The following is a 19,528-nucleotide window of genomic DNA, read 5'->3' as shown; positions in this document are numbered from 1 at the left end:
CCTGGGCCCCCTGCACCCCTGCCCTTTGTTCAGTCACAGCAGAGATGGCCACACCCACTCCCTCAGTCAGGGCAGTGTTCAACCTCCCTCAGCTCCGCCCCCTCTCCGAAGGTTACCATAGACTACAGAGGCTGCATTCTGAGGCCAGGGCGTTCTGAGAATGCCAAGGGCAGACATGATGACCTTAAATGATTTCCTCCTGTGTCAGTTTTGGTAAACTTTAGGAGCTAGGAAATGGTCCCCTTTACAGAAATGTTCAAATTTACTGGCATTTCATATATTCTCTGCTATAACATTGTCCTGACTCTTTCTGTATATTCTTTACTTATGTTTTTGTTTTCCTTAATCAAAGTGTGTCTTTTAAATCTTTTCAAAGAAGATTCTTTGGTCTTACTATATCACCTGAATTTTATACGTTTTCTGCTGTATTAAGTTCTGCTCATATCTTTATTTATCTTTTTTCTATGTTCTCAGGGTTTATTGTTTTCATCTTCTGATGTCAGTTAAAACACTTGGTTATTCATTTTAATAAATCTTTTTACTTATAAAGATTTGAACTTTTGAAGATTCCAGCTTACTTGTACGTTTCTAAGGGTCAGGTCCTCTCCATTGTTGCTGGCCTAAGGCTTAGTTCACCATATAGCAGTGTATATATTGACCTATTTTCCCCTCGACTTTCTGTGATTCCCTACATCTCACCTTTCTTTGCAGACAAGCCATTTGAAATAACCTTAACTTATTTCACAGCCAATAAGTCTTTGAAATAATGTGTATTTTTTAGAGAAATCTTCTTATATAATTAGGCAGAAAATCTGACCTGCCATAGTTTTCAAAACAGCATAATTTCACTCTTCTCAATGATTAATCTGTTGTATTACACAACCTCTGAGTATTTAGCTTTATCAATGACATGTACTTTAAAAATGTTTTGGAAATCCTACCAGTCTTTGAAAACATCCTTGTGCCTTGTTTCAGTTCCAGTTTGATGTATATTTTCTGCCTTGCACCCGATTATTCCTACATCTGATGGATGGCCTTGGGAATCTAATTCTGGTATTGATTGTTTTTGCTGATTGTCTCCCCTTGTAGCTGCTTTCTTCATTATTCTGTAAATTTAGATCATGAGCTCATGTTTAGCTAAACAGCTGACCTTGTAAGAGGCTTAGGTGTGAACACTCGTAAGTTACAGCAGAAAGTCGGCAAAGATTTATTTGTGTCCCTCCAATGAGTGGCCCGCAAGGACCCCGTTTTCTACAAGTGTTGGTCCAATACTCCCTCTAGAGGCAGGGGACTCAGACAAGGCTGCTTTGCGGCACCCGATCTGGGGCAGGGGCAGTGGGCGGCCTGTGGCCTGGGCAGGTGCCTCACCGCGTGTGTCCCAGGAACCCATCTGCCTGCGAACCTCGGTCAACTGGCAGGAAGCTACGATGCCCCGACCTATGCTCAGCTGTGCAGTGAGGTGTACTGCGCGGACAGGTTCCACACACACTTCAAGTAAGAGGGCGGCCTGAGTGGAAATGTGAGAGTTTGGGCAGCTCTGCAGACAAAGAAGGCGCACTTTGTCCTGGGCCAAAATGCTTGTGACACTCCACTGGGCCTGCCGGGCTCTGAGGGCCCTGCCCTGGGCCCCCTGCTCCCCTGCCCTTTGTTCAGTCACAGCAGAGATGGCCACACACACTCCCTCAGTGAGGGCAGTGTTCCAACCTCCCTCAGCCCCGCCCCCTCTCCGCAGTTTTCCATGGACTACAGAGGCTGCATTCTGAGTCCAGGGCGTTCCGAGAATGCCAAGGGCAGACATGATGACTTTAAATGATTTTTTCTTCTGTCAGTTTTGGTAAACTTTAGGAGCTAGGAAATGGTCCCCTTTACAGAAATGTTCAAATTTACTGGCATTTCATATATTCTCTGCCATAACATTGTCCTGACTCTTTCTGTATATTCTTTACTTATGTTTTTGATTTCCTTAATCAAAGTGTGTCTTTTAAATCTTTTCAAAGAAGATTCTTTGGTCTTACTATATCACCTGAATTTTATACGTTTTCTGTTGTATTAAGTTCTACTCATATCTTTATTTATCTTTTTTCTATGTTCTCAGGGTTTATTGTTTTCATCTTCTGGTGTCAATTAAAACACTTGGTTATTCATTTTAATAAATCTTTTTACTTATAAAGATTTGAACTTTTGAAGATTCCAGCTTACTTGTAAGTTTCTAAGGGTCAGGTCCTCTCCATTGGTGCTGGCCTAAGGCTTAGTTCACCATATAGCAGTGTATATATTGACCTATATTCCCCTCGACTTTCTGTGATTCCCTACATCTCACCTTTCTTTGCAGACAAGCCATTTGAAATACCCTTAACTTATTTCACAGCCAATAAGTCTTTGAAATAATGTGTATTTTTTAGAGAAATCTTCTTATATAATTAGGCAGAGAATCTGACCTGCCATGGTTTTCAAAACAGCATAATTTCACTCTTCTCAATGATTAATCTGTTGTATTACACAACCTTTCAGTATTTAGCTTTATCAATGACATATCCTTTAAAAAAGTTTTAGAGATCCTACCAGTCTTTGAAAACATCCTTGTGCCTTGTTTCAGTTCCAGTTTGATGTATATTTTCTGCCTTGCACCCGATTATTCCTACATCTGATGGATGGCCTTGGGAATCTAATTCTGGTATTGATTGTTTTTGCTGATTGGCTCCCCTTGTAGATGCTTTCTTCATTATTGTGTAAATTTAGATCATGAGCTCATGTTTAGCTAAACAGCTGACCTTGTAAGAGGCTTAGGTGTGAACACTCGTAAGTTTCAGCAGAATGTCGGCAAAGATTTATTTGTGTCCCTCCAATGAGTGGCCCGCAAGGACCCCGTTTTCTATAAGTGTTGGTCCAATACTCCCTCTAGAGGCAGGGGACTCAGACAGGTCTGTTTTGCGGCCCCTGATCTGGGGCAGGGGCAGTGGGCAGCCTGTGGCCCGGGCAGGAGCCTCTCCGCGTGTGTCCCAGGGACACATCTGCCTGCGAACTTCGGTCACCTGGCAGGAAGCTACGATGCCCAGACCTATGCTCAGCTGTGCAGCAAGGTGTACTGTGTGGACAGGTTCCACACACACTTCAAGTAAGAGGGCGGCCTGAGTGGAAAGGTGAGAGTTTGGGCAGCTGTGCAGACAAAGAAGGCGCACTTTGGCCTGGGCCTAAATGCTTGTGACACTCCACTGGGCCTGCCGGGCTCTGAGGGCCCTGCCCTGGGCCCCCTGCACCCCTGCCCTTTGTTCAGTCACAGCAGAGATGGCCACACCCACTCCCTCAGTCAGGGCAGTGTTCAACCTCCCTCAGCCCCGCCCCCTCTCCGAAGGTTACCATAGACTACAGAGGCTGCATTCTGAGGCCAGGGCGTTCTGAGAATGCCAAGGGCAGACATGATGACCTTAAATGATTTCCTCCTGTGTCAGTTTTGGTAAACTTTAGGAGCTAGGAAATGGTCCCCTTTACAGAAATGTTCAAATTTACCTGCATTTCATATATTCTCTGCTATAACATTGTCTTGACTCTTTCTGTATATTCTTTACTTATGTTTTTGTTTTCCTTAATCAAAGTGTGTCTTTTAAATCTTTTCAAAGAAGATTCTTTGGTCTTACTATATCACCTGAATTTTATACGTTTTCTGTTGTATTAAGTTCTGCTCATACCTTTATTTATCTTTTTTCTATGTTCTCAGGGTTTATTGTTTTCATCTTCTGATGTCAATTAAAGCACTTGGTTATTCATTTTAATAAATCTTTTTACTTATAAAGATTTGAACTTTTGAAGATTCCAGCTTACTTGTAAGTTTCTAAGGGTCAGGTCCTCTCCATTGGTGCTGGCCTAAGGCTTAGTTCACCATATAGCAGTGTATATATTGACCTATATTCCCCTCGACTTTCTGTGATTCCCTACATCTCACCTTTCTTTGCAGACAAGCCATTTGAAATACCCTTAACTTATTTCACAGCCAATAAGTCTTTGAAATAATGTGTATTTTTTAGAGAAATCTTCTTATATAATTAGGCAGAGAATCTGACCTGCCATGGTTTTCAAAACAGCATAATTTCACTCTTCTCAATGATTAATCTGTTGTATTACACAACCTTTCAGTATTTAGCTTTATCAATGACATATCCTTTAAAAAAGTTTTAGAGATCCTACCAGTCTTTGAAAACATCCTTGTGCCTTGTTTCAGTTCCAGTTTGATGTATATTTTCTGCCTTGCACCCGATTATTCCTACATCTGATGGATGGCCTTGGGAATCTAAATCTGGTATTGATTGTTTTTGCTGATTGGCTCCCCTTGTAGATGCTTTCTTCATTATTGTGTAAATTTAGATCATGAGCTCATGTTTAGCTAAACAGCTGACCTTGTAAGAGGCTTAGGTGTGAACACTCGTAAGTTTCAGCAGAATGTCGGCAAAGATTTATTTGTGTCCCTCCAATGAGTGGCCCGCAAGGACCCCGTTTTCTACAAGTGTTGGTCCAATACTCCCTCTAGAGGCAGGGGACTCAGACAGGTCTGTTTTGCGGCCCCTGATCTGGGGCAGGGGCAGTGGGCGGCCTGTGGCCCGGGCAGGAGCCTCTCCGCGTGTGTCCCAGGGACACATCTGCCTGCGAACTTCGGTCACCTGGCAGGAAGCTACGATGCCCAGACCTATGCTCAGCTGTGCAGCAAGGTGTACTGTGTGGACAGGTTCCACACACACTTCAAGTAAGAGGGCGGCCTGAGTGGAAAGGTGAGAGTTTGGGCAGCTGTGCAGACAAAGAAGGCGCCCTTTGGCCTGGGCCTAAATGCTTGTGACACTCCACTGGGCCTGCCGGGCTCTGAGGGCCCTGCCCTGGGCCCCCTGCACCCCTGCCCTTTGTTCAGTCACAGCAGAGATGGCCACACCCACTCCCTCAGTCAGGGCAGTGTTCAACCTCCCTCAGCCCCGCCCCCTCTCCGAAGGTTACCATAGACTACAGAGGCTGCATTCTGAGGCCAGGGCGTTCTGAGAATGCCAAGGGCAGACATGATGACCTTAAATGATTTCCTCCTGTGTCAGTTTTGGTAAACTTTAGGAGCTAGGAAATGGTCCCCTTTACAGAAATGTTCAAATTTACTGGCATTTCATATATTCTCTGCTATAACATTGTCCTGACTCTTTCTGTATATTCTTTACTTATGTTTTTGTTTTCCTTAATCAAAGTGTGTCTTTTAAATCTTTTCAAAGAATATTCTTTGGTCTTACTATATCACCTGAATTTTATACGTTTTCTGCTGTATTAAGTTCTGCTCATATCTTTATTTATCTTTTTTCTATGTTCTCAGGTTTTATTGTTTTCATCTTCTGATGTCAGTTAAAACACTTGGTTATTCATTTTAATAAATCTTTTTACTTATAAAGATTTGAGCTTTTGAAGATTCCAGCTTACTTGTACGTTTCTAAGGGTCAGGTCCTCTCCATTGTTGCTGGCCTAAGGCTTAGTTCACCATATAGCAGTGTATATATTGACCTATATTCCCCTCGACTTTCTGTGATTCCCTACATCTCACCTTTCTTTGCAGACAAGCCATTTGAAATACCCTTAACTTATTTCACAGCCAATAAGTCTTTGAAATAATCTGTATTTTTTAGAGAAATCTTCTTATATAATTAGGCAGAAAATCTGACCTGCCATAGTTTTCAAAACAGCATAATTTCACTCTTCTCAATGCTTAATCTGTTGTATTACACAACCTCTGAGTATTTAGCTTTATCAATGACATGTACTTTAAAAATGTTTTGGAGATCCTACCAGTCTTTGAAAACATCCTTGTGCGTAGTTTCAGTTCCAGTTTGATGTATATTTTCTGCCTTGCACCCGATTATTCCTACATCTGATGGATGGCCTTGGGAATCTAATTCTGGTATTGATTGTTTTTGCTGATTGTCTCCCCTTGTAGCTGCTTTCTTCATTATTGTGTAAATTTAGACCATGAGCTCATGTTTAGCTAAACAGCTGACCTTGTAAGAGGCCTAGTTGTGAACGCTCGTAAGTTTCAGCAGAAAGTCGGCAAAGATTTATTTGTGTCCCTCCAATGAGTGGCCCGCAAGGACCCCGTTTTCTACAAGTGTTGGTCCAATACTCCGTCTAGAGGCAGGGGACTCAGACAAGGCTGCTTTGCGGCACCCGATCTGGGGCAGGGGCAGTGGGCGGCCTGTGGCCTGGGCAGGTGCCTCACCGCGTGTGTCCCAGGGACCCATCTGCCTGCGAACCTCGGTCAACTGGCAGGAAGCTACGATGCCCCGACCTATGCTCAGCTGTGCAGTGAGGTGTACTGCGCGGACAGGTTCCACACACACTTCAAGTAAGAGGGCGGCCTGAGTGGAAATGTGAGAGTTTGGGCAGCTGTGCAGACAAAGAAGGCGCACTTTGTCCTGGGCCAAAATGCTTGTGACACTCCACTGGGCCTGCCGGGCTCTGAGGGCCCTGCCCTGGGCCCCCTGCTCCCCTGCCCTTTGTTCAGTCACAGCAGAGATGGCCACACACACTCCCTCAGTGAGGGCAGTGTTCCAACCTCCCTCAGCCCCGCCCCCTCTCCGCAGTTTTCCATGGACTACAGAGGCTGCATTCTGAGTCCAGGGCGTTCCGAGAATGCCAAGGGCAGACATGATGACTTTAAATGATTTTTTCTTCTGTCAGTTTTGGTATACTTTAGGAGATAGGAAATGGTCCCCTTTACAGAAATGTTCAAATTTACTGGCATTTCATATATTCTCTGCTATAACATTGTCCTGACTCTTTCTGTATATTCTTTACTTATGTTTTTGTTTTCCTTAATCAAAGTGTGTCTTTTAAATCTTTTCAAAGAAGATTCTTTGGTCTTACTATATCACCTGAATTTTATACGTTTTCTGTTGTATTAAGTTCTACTCATATCTTTATTTATCTTTTTTCTATGTTCTCAGGGTTTATTGTTTTCATCTTCTGGTGTCAATTAAAACACTTGGTTATTCATTTTAATAAATCTTTTTACTTATAAAGATTTGAACTTTTGAAGATTCCAGCTTACTTGTAAGTTTCTAAGGGTCAGGTCCTCTCCATTGGTGCTGGCCTAAGGCTTAGTTCACCATATAGCAGTGTATATATTGACCTATATTCCCCTCGACTTTCTGTGATTCCCTACATCTCACCTTTCTTTGCAGACAAGCCATTTGAAATACCCTTAACTTATTTCACAGCCAATAAGTCTTTGAAATAATGTGTATTTTTTAGAGAAATCTTCTTATATAATTAGGCAGAAAATCTGACCTGCCATGGTTTTCAAAACAGCATAATTTCACTCTTCTCAATGATTAATCTGTTGTATTACACAACCTTTCAGTATTTAGCTTTATCAATGACATATCCTTTAAAAAAGTTTTAGAGATCCTACCAGTCTTTGAAAACATCCTTGTGCCTTGTTTCAGTTCCAGTTTGATGTATATTTTCTGCCTTGCACCCGATTATTCCTACATCTGATGGATGGCCTTGGGAATCTAATTCTGGTATTGATTGTTTTTGCTGATTGGCTCCCCTTGTAGATGCTTTCTTCATTATTGTGTAAATTTAGATCATGAGCTCATGTTTAGCTAAACAGCTGACCTTGTAAGAGGCTTAGGTGTGAACACTCGTAAGTTTCAGCAGAATGTCGGCAAAGATTTATTTGTGTCCCTCCAATGAGTGGCCCGCAAGGACCCCGTTTTCTACAAGTGTTGGTCCAATACTCCCTCTAGAGGCAGGGGACTCAGACAGGTCTGTTTTGCGGCCCCTGATCTGGGGCAGGGGCAGTGGGCGGCCTGTGGCCCGGGCAGGAGCCTCTCCGCGTGTGTCCCAGGGACACATCTGCCTGCGAACTTCGGTCACCTGGCAGGAAGCTACGATGCCCAGACCTATGCTCAGCTGTGCAGCAAGGTGTACTGTGTGGACAGGTTCCACACACACTTCAAGTAAGAGGGCGGCCTGAGTGGAAAGGTGAGAGTTTGGGCAGCTGTGCAGACAAAGAAGGCGCACTTTGGCCTGGGCCTAAATGCTTGTGACACTCCACTGGGCCTGCCGGGCTCTGAGGGCCCTGCCCTGGGCCCCCTGCACCCCTGCCCTTTGTTCAGTCACAGCAGAGATGGCCACACCCACTCCCTCAGTCAGGGCAGTGTTCAACCTCCCTCAGCCCCGCCCCCTCTCCGAAGGTTACCATAGACTACAGAGGCTGCATTCTGAGGCCAGGGCGTTCTGAGAATGCCAAGGGCAGACATGATGACCTTAAATGATTTCCTCCTGTGTCAGTTTTGGTAAACTTTAGGAGCTAGGAAATGGTCCCCTTTACAGAAATGTTCAAATTTACCTGCATTTCATATATTCTCTGCTATAACATTGTCTTGACTCTTTCTGTATATTCTTTACTTATGTTTTTGTTTTCCTTAATCAAAGTGTGTCTTTTAAATCTTTTCAAAGAAGATTCTTTGGTCTTACTATATCACCTGAATTTTATACGTTTTCTGCTGTATTAAGTTCTGCTCATATCTTTATTTATCTTTTTTCTATGTTCTCAGGGTTTATTGTTTTCATCTTCTGATGTCAATTAAAGCACTTGGTTATTCATTTTAATAAATCTTTTTACTTATAAAGATTTGAACTTTTGAAGATTCCAGCTTACTTGTAAGTTTCTAAGGGTCAGGTCCTCTCCATTGGTGCTGGCCTAAGGCTTAGTTCACCATATAGCAGTGTATATATTGACCTATATTCCCCTCGACTTTCTGTGATTCCCTACATCTCACCTTTCTTTGCAGACAAGCCATTTGAAATACCCTTAACTTATTTCACAGCCAATAAGTCTTTGAAATAATGTGTATTTTTTAGAGAAATCTTCTTATATAATTAGGCAGAGAATCTGACCTGCCATGGTTTTCAAAACAGCATAATTTCACTCTTCTCAATGATTAATCTGTTGTATTACACAACCTTTCAGTATTTAGCTTTATCAATGACATATCCTTTAAAAAAGTTTTAGAGATCCTACCAGTCTTTGAAAACATCCTTGTGCCTTGTTTCAGTTCCAGTTTGATGTATATTTTCTGCCTTGCACCCGATTATTCCTACATCTGATGGATGGCCTTGGGAATCTAAATCTGGTATTGATTGTTTTTGCTGATTGGCTCCCCTTGTAGATGCTTTCTTCATTATTGTGTAAATTTAGATCATGAGCTCATGTTTAGCTAAACAGCTGACCTTGTAAGAGGCTTAGGTGTGAACACTCGTAAGTTTCAGCAGAATGTCGGCAAAGATTTATTTGTGTCCCTCCAATGAGTGGCCCGCAAGGACCCCGTTTTCTACAAGTGTTGGTCCAATACTCCCTCTAGAGGCAGGGGACTCAGACAGGTCTGTTTTGCGGCCCCTGATCTGGGGCAGGGGCAGTGGGCGGCCTGTGGCCCGGGCAGGAGCCTCTCCGCGTGTGTCCCAGGGACACATCTGCCTGCGAACCTCGGTCACCTGGCAGGAAGCTACGATGCCCAGACCTATGCTCAGCTGTGCAGCAAGGTGTACTGTGTGGACAGGTTCCACACACACTTCAAGTAAGAGGGCGGCCTGAGTGGAAAGGTGAGAGTTTGGGCAGCTGTGCAGACAAAGAAGGCGCCCTTTGGCCTGGGCCTAAATGCTTGTGACACTCCACTGGGCCTGCCGGGCTCTGAGGGCCCTGCCCTGGGCCCCCTGCACCCCTGCCCTTTGTTCAGTCACAGCAGAGATGGCCACACCCACTCCCTCAGTCAGGGCAGTGTTCAACCTCCCTCAGCCCCGCCCCCTCTCCGAAGGTTACCATAGACTACAGAGGCTGCATTCTGAGGCCAGGGCGTTCTGAGAATGCCAAGGGCAGACATGATGACCTTAAATGATTTCCTCCTGTGTCAGTTTTGGTAAACTTTAGGAGCTAGGAAATGGTCCCCTTTACAGAAATGTTCAAATTTACTGGCATTTCATATATTCTCTGCTATAACATTGTCCTGACTCTTTCTGTATATTCTTTACTTATGTTTTTGTTTTCCTTAATCAAAGTGTGTCTTTTAAATCTTTTCAAAGAAGATTCTTTGGTCTTACTATATCACCTGAATTTTATACGTTTTCTGCTGTATTAAGTTCTGCTCATATCTTTATTTATCTTTTTTCTATGTTCTCAGGTTTTATTGTTTTCATCTTCTGATGTCAGTTAAAACACTTGGTTATTCATTTTAATAAATCTTTTTACTTATAAAGATTTGAGCTTTTGAAGATTCCAGCTTACTTGTACGTTTCTAAGGGTCAGGTCCTCTCCATTGTTGCTGGCCTAAGGCTTAGTTCACCATATAGCAGTGTATATATTGACCTATATTCCCCTCGACTTTCTGTGATTCCCTACATCTCACCTTTCTTTGCAGACAAGCCATTTGAAATACCCTTAACTTATTTCACAGCCAATAAGTCTTTGAAATAATCTGTATTTTTTAGAGAAATCTTCTTATATAATTAGGCAGAAAATCTGACCTGCCATAGTTTTCAAAACAGCATAATTTCACTCTTCTCAATGCTTAATCTGTTGTATTACACAACCTCTGAGTATTTAGCTTTATCAATGACATGTACTTTAAAAATGTTTTGGAGATCCTACCAGTCTTTGAAAACATCCTTGTGCGTAGTTTCAGTTCCAGTTTGATGTATATTTTCTGCCTTGCACCCGATTATTCCTACATCTGATGGATGGCCTTGGGAATCTAATTCTGGTATTGATTGTTTTTGCTGATTGTCTCCCCTTGTAGCTGCTTTCTTCATTATTGTGTAAATTTAGACCATGAGCTCATGTTTAGCTAAACAGCTGACCTTGTAAGAGGCCTAGTTGTGAACGCTCGTAAGTTTCAGCAGAAAGTCGGCAAAGATTTATTTGTGTCCCTCCAATGAGTGGCCCGCAAGGACCCCGTTTTCTACAAGTGTTGGTCCAATACTCCCTCTAGAGGCAGGGGACTCAGAGAGGGCTGCTTTGCGGCCCCCGATCTGGGGCAGGGGCAGTGGGTGGCCTGTGGCCCGGGCAGGAGCCTCTCCGCGTGTGTCCCAGGAACCCATCTGCCTGTGAATCTCGGTCACCTGGCAGGAAGATACGATGCCCCGACCTATGCTCAGGTGTGCAGTGAGGTGTACTGCACGGACAGGTTCCACACAACCTTCAAGTAAGAGGGCGGCCTGAGTGGAAAGGTGAGAGTTTGTGCAGCTGTGCAGACAAAGAAGGCACACTTTGGCCTTGGCCTAAATGCTTGTGACACTCCACTGGGCCTGCCGGGCTCTGAGGGCCCTGCCCTGTGCCCCCTGCTCCCCTGCCCTTTGTTCAGTCACAGCAGAGATGGCCACACACAGTCCCTCAAGTGAGGGCAGTGTTCCAACCTCCCTCAGCCCTGCCCCCTCTCCGCAGGTTACCATAGACTACAGAGGCTGCATTCTGAGGCCAGGGCGTTCTGAGAATGCCAAGGGCAGACATGATGACCTTAAATGATTTCCTCTTGTGTCAGTTTTGGTAAACTTTAGGAGCTAGGAAATGGTCCCCTTTACAGAAATGTTCAAATTTACTGGCATTTCATATATTCTCTGCTCTAACATTGTCCTGACTCTTTCTGTATATTCTTTACTTATGTTTTTGTTTTCCTTAATCAAAGTGTGTCTTTTAAATCTTTTCAAAGAAGATTCTTTGGACTTACTAAATCACCTGAATTTTATACGTTTTCTGTTGTATTAAGTTCTGCTCAAATCTTTATTTATCTTTTTTCTATGTTCTGAGGGTTTATTGTTTTCATCTTCTGATGTCAATTAAAACACTTGGTTATTCATTTTAATAAATCTTTTTACTTATAAAGATTTGAACTTTTGGAGATTCCAGCTTACTTGTACGTTTCTAAGGGTCAGGTCCTCTCCATTGTTGCTGGCCTAAGGCTTAGTTCACCATATAGCAATGTATATATTGACCTATTTTCCCCTCGACTTTCTGTGATTCCCTACATCTCACCTTTCTTTGCAGACAAGCCATTTGAAATACCCTTAACTTATTTCACAGCCAATAAGTCTTTGAAATAATGTGTATTTTTTAGAGAAATCTTCTTATATAATTAGGCAGAAAATCTGACCTGCCATGGTTTTCAAACAGCATAATTTCACTCTTCTCAATGTTTAATCTGTTGTATTACACAACCTTTGAGTATTTAGCTTTATCAATGACATATCCTTTAAAAATGTTTTAGAGATCCTACCAGTCTTTGAAAACATCCTTGTGCCTTGTTTCAGTTCCAGTTTGATGTATATTTTCTGCCTTGCACCCGATTATTCCTACATCTGATGGATGGCCTTGGGAATCTAATTCTGGTATTGATTGTTTTTGCTGATTGGCTCCCCTTGTAGCTGCTTTCTTCATTATTGTGTAAATTTAGATCATGAGCTCATGTTTAGCTAAACAGCTGACCTTGTAAAAGGCTTAGGTGTGAACACTCGTAAGTTTCAGCAGAAAGTCGGCAAAGATTTATTTTTGTCCCTCCAATGAGTGGCCCGCAAGGACCCCGTTTTCTACAAGTGTTGGTCCAATACTCCCTCTAGAGGCAGGGGACTCAGACAGGTCTGCTTTGCGGCCCCTGATCTGGGGCAGGGGCAGTGGGCGGCCTGTGGCCCGGGCAGGAGCCTCTCCGCGTGTGTCCCAGGGACACATCTGCCTGCAAACTTCGGTCACCTGGCAAGAAGCTACGATGCCCAGACCTATGCTCAGCTGTGCAGCGAGGTGTACTGTGTGGACAGGTTCCCACACACTTCAAGTAAGGGGGCGGCCTGAGTGGAAAGGTGAGAGTTTGGGCAGCTGTGCAGACAAAGAAGGCACACTTTGGCCTGGGCCTAAATGCTTGTGACACTCCACTGGGCCTGCCGGGCTCTGAGGGCCCTGCCCTGGGCCCCCTGCACCCCTGCACTTTGTTCAGTCACAGCAGAGATGGCCACACACACTCCCTCAGTCAGGGCAGTGTTCAACCTCCCTCAGCCCCGCCCCCTCTCCGAAGGTTACCATAGACTACAGAGGCTGCATTCTGAGGCCAGGGCGTTCTGAGAATGCCAAGGGCAGACATGATGACCTTAAATGATTTCCTCCTGTGTCAGATTTGGTAAACTTTAGGAGCTAGGAAATGGTCCCCTTTACAGAAATGTTCAAATTTACTGGCATTTCATATATTCTCTGCTATAACATTGTCCTGACTCTTTCTGTATATTCTTTACTTATGTTTTTGTTTTCCTTAATCAAACTGTGTCTTTTAAATCTTTTCAAAGAAGATTCTTTGGTCTTACTATATCACCTGAATTTTATACGTTTTCTGCTGTATTAAGTTCTGCTCATATCTTTATTTATCTTTTTTCTATGTTCTCAGGGTTTATTGTTTTCATCTTCTGATGTCAGTTAAAACACTTGGTTATTCATTTTAATAAAACTTTTTACTTATAAAGATTGGAACTTTCGAAGATTCCAGCTTACTTGTACGTTTCTAACGGTCAGGTCCTCTCCATTGTTGCTGGCCTAAGGCTTAGTTCACCATATAGCAGTGTATATATTGACCTATATTCCCCTCGACTTTCTGTGATTCCCTACATCTCACCTTTCTTTGCAGACAAGCCATTTGAAATAACCTTAACTTATTTCACAGCCAATAAGTCTTTGAAATAATGTGTATTTTTTAGAGAAATCTTCTTATATAATTAGGCAGAAAATCTGACCTGCCATAGTTTTCAAAACAGCATAATTTCACTCTTCTCAATGATTAATCTGTTGTATTACACAACCTCTGAGTATTTAGCTTTATCAATGACATGTACTTTAAAAATGTTTTGGAAATCCTACCAGTCTTTGAAAACATCCTTGTGCCTTGTTTCAGTTCCAGTTTGATGTATATTTTCTGCCTTGCACCCGATTATTCCTACATCTGATGGATGGCCTTGGGAATCTAATTCTGGTATTGATTGTTTTTGCTGATTGTCTCCCCTTGTAGCTGCTTTCTTCATTATTGTGTAAATTTAGATCATGAGCTCATGTTTAGCTAAACAGCTGACCTTGTATGTGGCTTAGGTGTGAACACTCGTAAGTTTCAGCAGAAAGTCGGCAAAGATTTATTTGTTTCCCTCCAATGAGTGGCCCGCAAGGACCCCGTTTTCTACAAGTGTTGGTACAATACTCCCTCTAGAGGCAGGGGGCTCAGACAGGGCTGCTTTGCGGCCCCCAATCTGGAGCAGGGGCAGTGGGCGGCCTGTGGCCTGGGCAGGAGCCTCACCGCGTGTGTCCCAGGGACCCATCTGCCTGCGAACCTCGGTCACCTGGCAGGAAGCTACGATGCCCCGACCTATGCTCAGCTGTGCAGCGAGGTGTACTGCGCGGACAGGTTCCACACACACTTCAAGTAAGAGGGTGGCCTGAGTGGAAAGGTGAGAGTTTGAGCAGCTGTGCAGACAAAGAAGGCGCACTTTGACCTGGGCCAAAATGCTTGTGACACTCCACTGGGCCTGCCGGGCTCTGAGGGCCCTGCCCTGGGCCCCCTGCTCCCCTGCCCTTTGTTCAGTCACAGCAGAGATGGCCACACCCACTCCCTCAGTCAGGGCAGTGTTCCAACCTCCCTCAGCCCCGCCCCCTCTCCGCAGGTTACCATGGACTACAGAGGCTGCATTCTGAGTCCAGGGCGTTCCGAGAATGCCAAGGGCAGACATGATGACTTTAAATGATTTCCTCTTGTGTCAGTTTTGGTAAACTTTAGGAGCTAGGAAATGGTCCCCTTTACAGAAATGTTCAAATTTACTGGCATTTCATATATTCTCTGCTATAACATTGTCCTGACTCTTTCTGTATATTCTTTACTTATGTTTTTGTTTTCCTTAATCAAAGTGTGTCTTTTAAATCTTTTCAAAGAAGATTCTTTGGACTTACTAAATCACCTGAATTTTATACGTTTTCTGTTGTATTAAGTTCTGCTCATATCTTTATTTATCTTTTTTCTATGTTCTCAGGGTTTATTGTTTTCATCTTCTGATGTCAATTAAAGCACTTGGTTATTCATTTTAATAAATCTTTTTACTTATAAAGATTTGAACTTTTGGAGATTCCAGCTTACATGTACTTTTCTATGGGTCAGGTCCTCTCCATTGTTGCTGGCCTAAGGCTTAGTTCACCATATAGCAATGTATATATTGACCTATTTTCCCCTCGACTTTCTGTGATTCCCTACATCTCACCTTTCTTTGCAGACAAGCCATTTGAAATACCCTTAACTTATTTCACAGCCAATAAGTCTTTGAAATAATGTGTATTTTTTAGAGAAATCTTCTTATATAATTAGGCAGAAAATCTGACCTGCCATGGTTTTCAAACAGCATAATTTCACTCTTCTCAATGATTAATCTGTTGTATTACACAACCTTTGAGTATTTAGCTTTATCAATGACATATCCTTTAAAAATGTTTTACAGATCCTACCAGTCTTTGAAAACATCCTTGTGCCTTGTTTCAGTTCCAGTTTGATGTATATTTTCTGCCTTGCACCCGATTATTCCTACATCTGATGGATGTCCTTGGGAATCTAATTCTGGTATTGATTGTTTTTGCTGATTGGCTCCCCTTGTAGCTGCTTTCTTCATTATTGTGTAAATTTTGATCATGAACTCATGTTTAGCTAAACAGCTGACCTTGTATGAGGCTTAGGTGTGAACACTCGTAAGTTTCAGCAGAAAGTCGGCAAAGATTTATTTGTGTCCCTCCAATGAGTGGCCCGCAAGGACCCCGTTTTCTACAAGTGTTGGTCCAATACTCCCTCTAGAGGCAGGGGACTCAGACAGGGCTGCTTTGCGGCCCCCAATCTGGGGCAGGGGCAGTGGGCGGCCTGTGGCCTGGGCAGGAGCCTCACCGCGTGTGTCCCAGGGACCCATCTGCCTGCGAACCTCGGTCACCTGGCAGGAAGCTACGATGCCCCGACCTATGCTCAGCTGTGCAGCGAGGTGTACTGCGCGGACAGGTTCCACACACACTTCAAGTAAGAGGGCGGCCTGAGTGGAAAGGTGAGAGTTTGAGCAGCTGTGCAGACAAAGAAGGCGCACTTTGACCTGGGCCAAAATGCTTGTGACACTCCACTGGGCCTGCCGGGCTCTGAGGGCCCTGCCCTGGGCCCCCTGCTCCCCTGCCCTTTGTTCAGTCACAGCAGAGATGGCCACACCCACTCCCTCAGTCAGGGCAGTGTTCCAACCTCCCTCAGCCCCGACCCCTCTCCGCAGGTTACCATGGAATACAGAGGCTGCATTCTGAGTCCAGGGCGTTCCGAGAATGCCAAGGGCAGACATGATGACTTTAAATGATTTCCTCTTGTGTCAGTTTTGGTAAACTTTAGGAGCTAGGAAATGGTCCCCTTTACAGAAATGTTCAAATTTACTGGCATTTCATATATTCTCTGCTATAACATTGTCCTGACTCTTTCTGTATATTCTTTACTTATGTTTTTGTTTTCCTTAATCAAAGTGTGTCTTTTAAATCTTTTCAAAGAAGATTCTTTGGACTTACTAAATCACCTGAATTTTATACGTTTTGTGCTGTATTAAGTTCTGCTCATATCTTTATTTATCTTTTTTCTATGTTCTCAGGGTTTATTGTTTTCATCTTCTGATGTCAGTTAAAACACTTGGTTATTCATTTTAATAAATCTTTTTACTTATAAAGATTTGAACTTTTGAAGATTCCAGCTTACTTGTAAGTTTCTAAGGGTCAGGTCCTCTCCATTGTTGCTGGCCTAAGGCTTAGTTCAACATATAGCAGTGTATATATTGACCTCTATTCCCCTCGACTTTCTGTGATTCCCTACATCTCACCTTTCTTTGCAGACAAGCCATTTGAAATACCCTTAACTTATTTCACAGCCAATAAGTCTTTGAAATAATGTGTATTTTTTAGAGAAATCTTCTTATATAATTAGGCAGAAAATCTGACCTGCCATAGTTTTCAAAACAGCATAATTTCACTCTTCTCAATGATTAATCTGTTGTATTACACAACCTTTGAGTATTTAGCTTTATCCATGACATATCCTTTAAAAATGTACTAGAGATCCTACCAGTCTTTGAAAACATCCTTGTGCCTTGTTTCAGTTCCAGTTTCATGGATATTTTCTGCCTTGCACCGGATTATTTCTACATCTGATGGATGGCCTTGGGAATCTAATTCTGGTATTGATTGTTTTTGCTGATTGTCTCCCCTTGTAGCTGCTTTCTTCATTATTGTGTAAATTTAGAACATGAGCTCATGTTTAGCTAAACAGCTGACCTTGTAAGAGGCTTAGTTGTGAACCCTCGTAAGTTTCAGCAGAAAGTCAGCAAAGATTTATTTGTGTCCCTCCAATGAGTGGCCCGCAAGCACCCCGTTTTCTACAAGTGTTGGTCCAATACTCCCTCTAGAGTCAGGGGACTAAGACAGGGCTGATTTGCAGCCCCCGATCTGGGGCAGGGGCAGTGGGTGGCCTGTGGCCCGGGCAGGAGCCACTCCACGTGTGTCCCAGGAACCCATCTGCCTGCGAACCTCGGTCACCTGGCAGGAAGCTACGATGCCCCGACCTATGCTCAGCTGTGCAGCGAGGTGTACTGTGCGGACAGGTTCCACACACCCTTCAAATAAGAGTGCGGCCTGAGTGGAAAGGTGAGAGATTGGGCAGCTGTGCAGACAAAGAAAGCCACCTTTGGCCTGGGCCTAAATGCTTGTGACACTCCACTGGGCCTGCCGGGCTCTGAGGGCCCTGCCCTGGGCCCCCTGCTCCCCTGCCCTTTGTTCAGTCACAGCAGAGATGGCCACATCCACTCCCTCAGTGAGGGCAGTGTTCAAACCTCCCTCAGCCCCGCCCCCTCTCCTCAGGTTACCATGGACTACAGAGGCTGCATTCTGAGGCCAGGGCGTTCTGAGAATGCCAAGGGCAGACATGATGACCTTAAATGATTTCCTCCTGTGTCAGTTTTGGTAAACTTTAGGAGCTAGGAAATGGTCCCCTTTACAGAAATGTTCAAATTTACTGGCATTTCATATATTCTCTGCTATAACATTGTCCTGACTCTTTCTGTATATTCTTTACTTATGTTTTTGTTTTCCTTAATCAAAGTGTGTCTTTTAAATCTTTTCAAAGAAGATTCTTTGGTCTTACTATATCACCTGAATTTTATACGTTTTCTGTTGTATTAAGTTCTGCTCATATCTTTATTTATCTTTTTTCTATGTTCTCAGGGTTTATTGTTTTCATCTTCTGATGTCAATTAAAACACTTGGTTATTCATTTTAATAAATCTTTTTAGTTATAAAGATTTGAACTTTTGAAGATTCCAGCTTACATGTACGTTTCTAAGGGTCAGGTCCTCTCCATTGTTGCTGGCCTAAGGCTTAGTTCACCATATAGCAATGTATATATTGACCTATATTCCCCTCGACTTTCTGTGATTCCCTACATCTCACCTTTCTTTGTAGACAAGCCATTTGAAATACCCTTAACTTATTTCACAGCCAATAAGTCTTTGAAATAATGTGTATTTTTTAGAGAAATCTTCTTATATAATTAGGCAGAAAATCTGACCTGCCATGGTTTTCAAACAGCATAATTTCACTCTTCTCAATGATTAATCTGTTGTATTACACAACCTTTGAGTATTTAGCTTTATCAATGACATATCCTTTAAAAATGTTTTAGAGATCCTACCAGTCTTTGAAAACATCCTTGTGCCTTGTTTCAGTTCCAGTTTGATGTATATTTTCTGCCTTGCACCCGATTATTCCTACATCTGATGGATGGCCTTGGGAATCTAATTCTGGTATTGATTGTTTTTGCTGATTGGCTCCCCTTGTAGCTGCTTTCTTCATTATTGTGTAAATTTAGATCATGAGCTCATGTTTAGCTAAACAGCTGACCTTGTAAAAGGCTTAGGTGTGAACACTCGTAAGTTTCAGCAGAAAGTCGGCAAAGATTTATTTGTGTCCCTCCAATGAGTGGCCCGCAAGGACCCCGTTTTCTACAAGTGTTGGTCCAATACTCCCTCTAGAGGCAGGGGACTCAGACAGGTCTGCTTTGCGGCCCCTGATCTGGGGCAGGGGCAGTGGGCGGCCTGTGGCCCGGGCAGGAGCCTCTCCGCGTGTGTCCCAGGGACACATCTGCCTGCAAACTTCGGTCACCTGGCAAGAAGCTACGATGCCCAGACCTATGCTCAGCTGTGCAGCGAGGTGTACTGTGTGGACAGGTTCCCACACACTTCAAGTAAGGGGGCGGCCTGAGTGGAAAGGTGAGAGTTTGGGCAGCTGTGCAGACAAAGAAGGCACACTTTGGCCTGGGCCTAAATGCTTGTGACACTCCACTGGGCCTGCCGGGCTCTGAGGGCCCTGCCCTGGGCCCCCTGCACCCCTGCACTTTGTTCAGTCACAGCAGAGATGGCCACACACACTCCCTCAGTCAGGGCAGTGTTCAACCTC

The sequence above is a fragment of the Mesoplodon mirus genome, assembly GCF_964341445.2.
Source record: "Mesoplodon mirus genome assembly, chromosome: 1".
NCBI classification, from domain to species: Eukaryota; Metazoa; Chordata; class Mammalia; order Artiodactyla; family Ziphiidae; genus Mesoplodon; species Mesoplodon mirus.
This window is presented reverse-complemented; position numbering follows the sequence as displayed.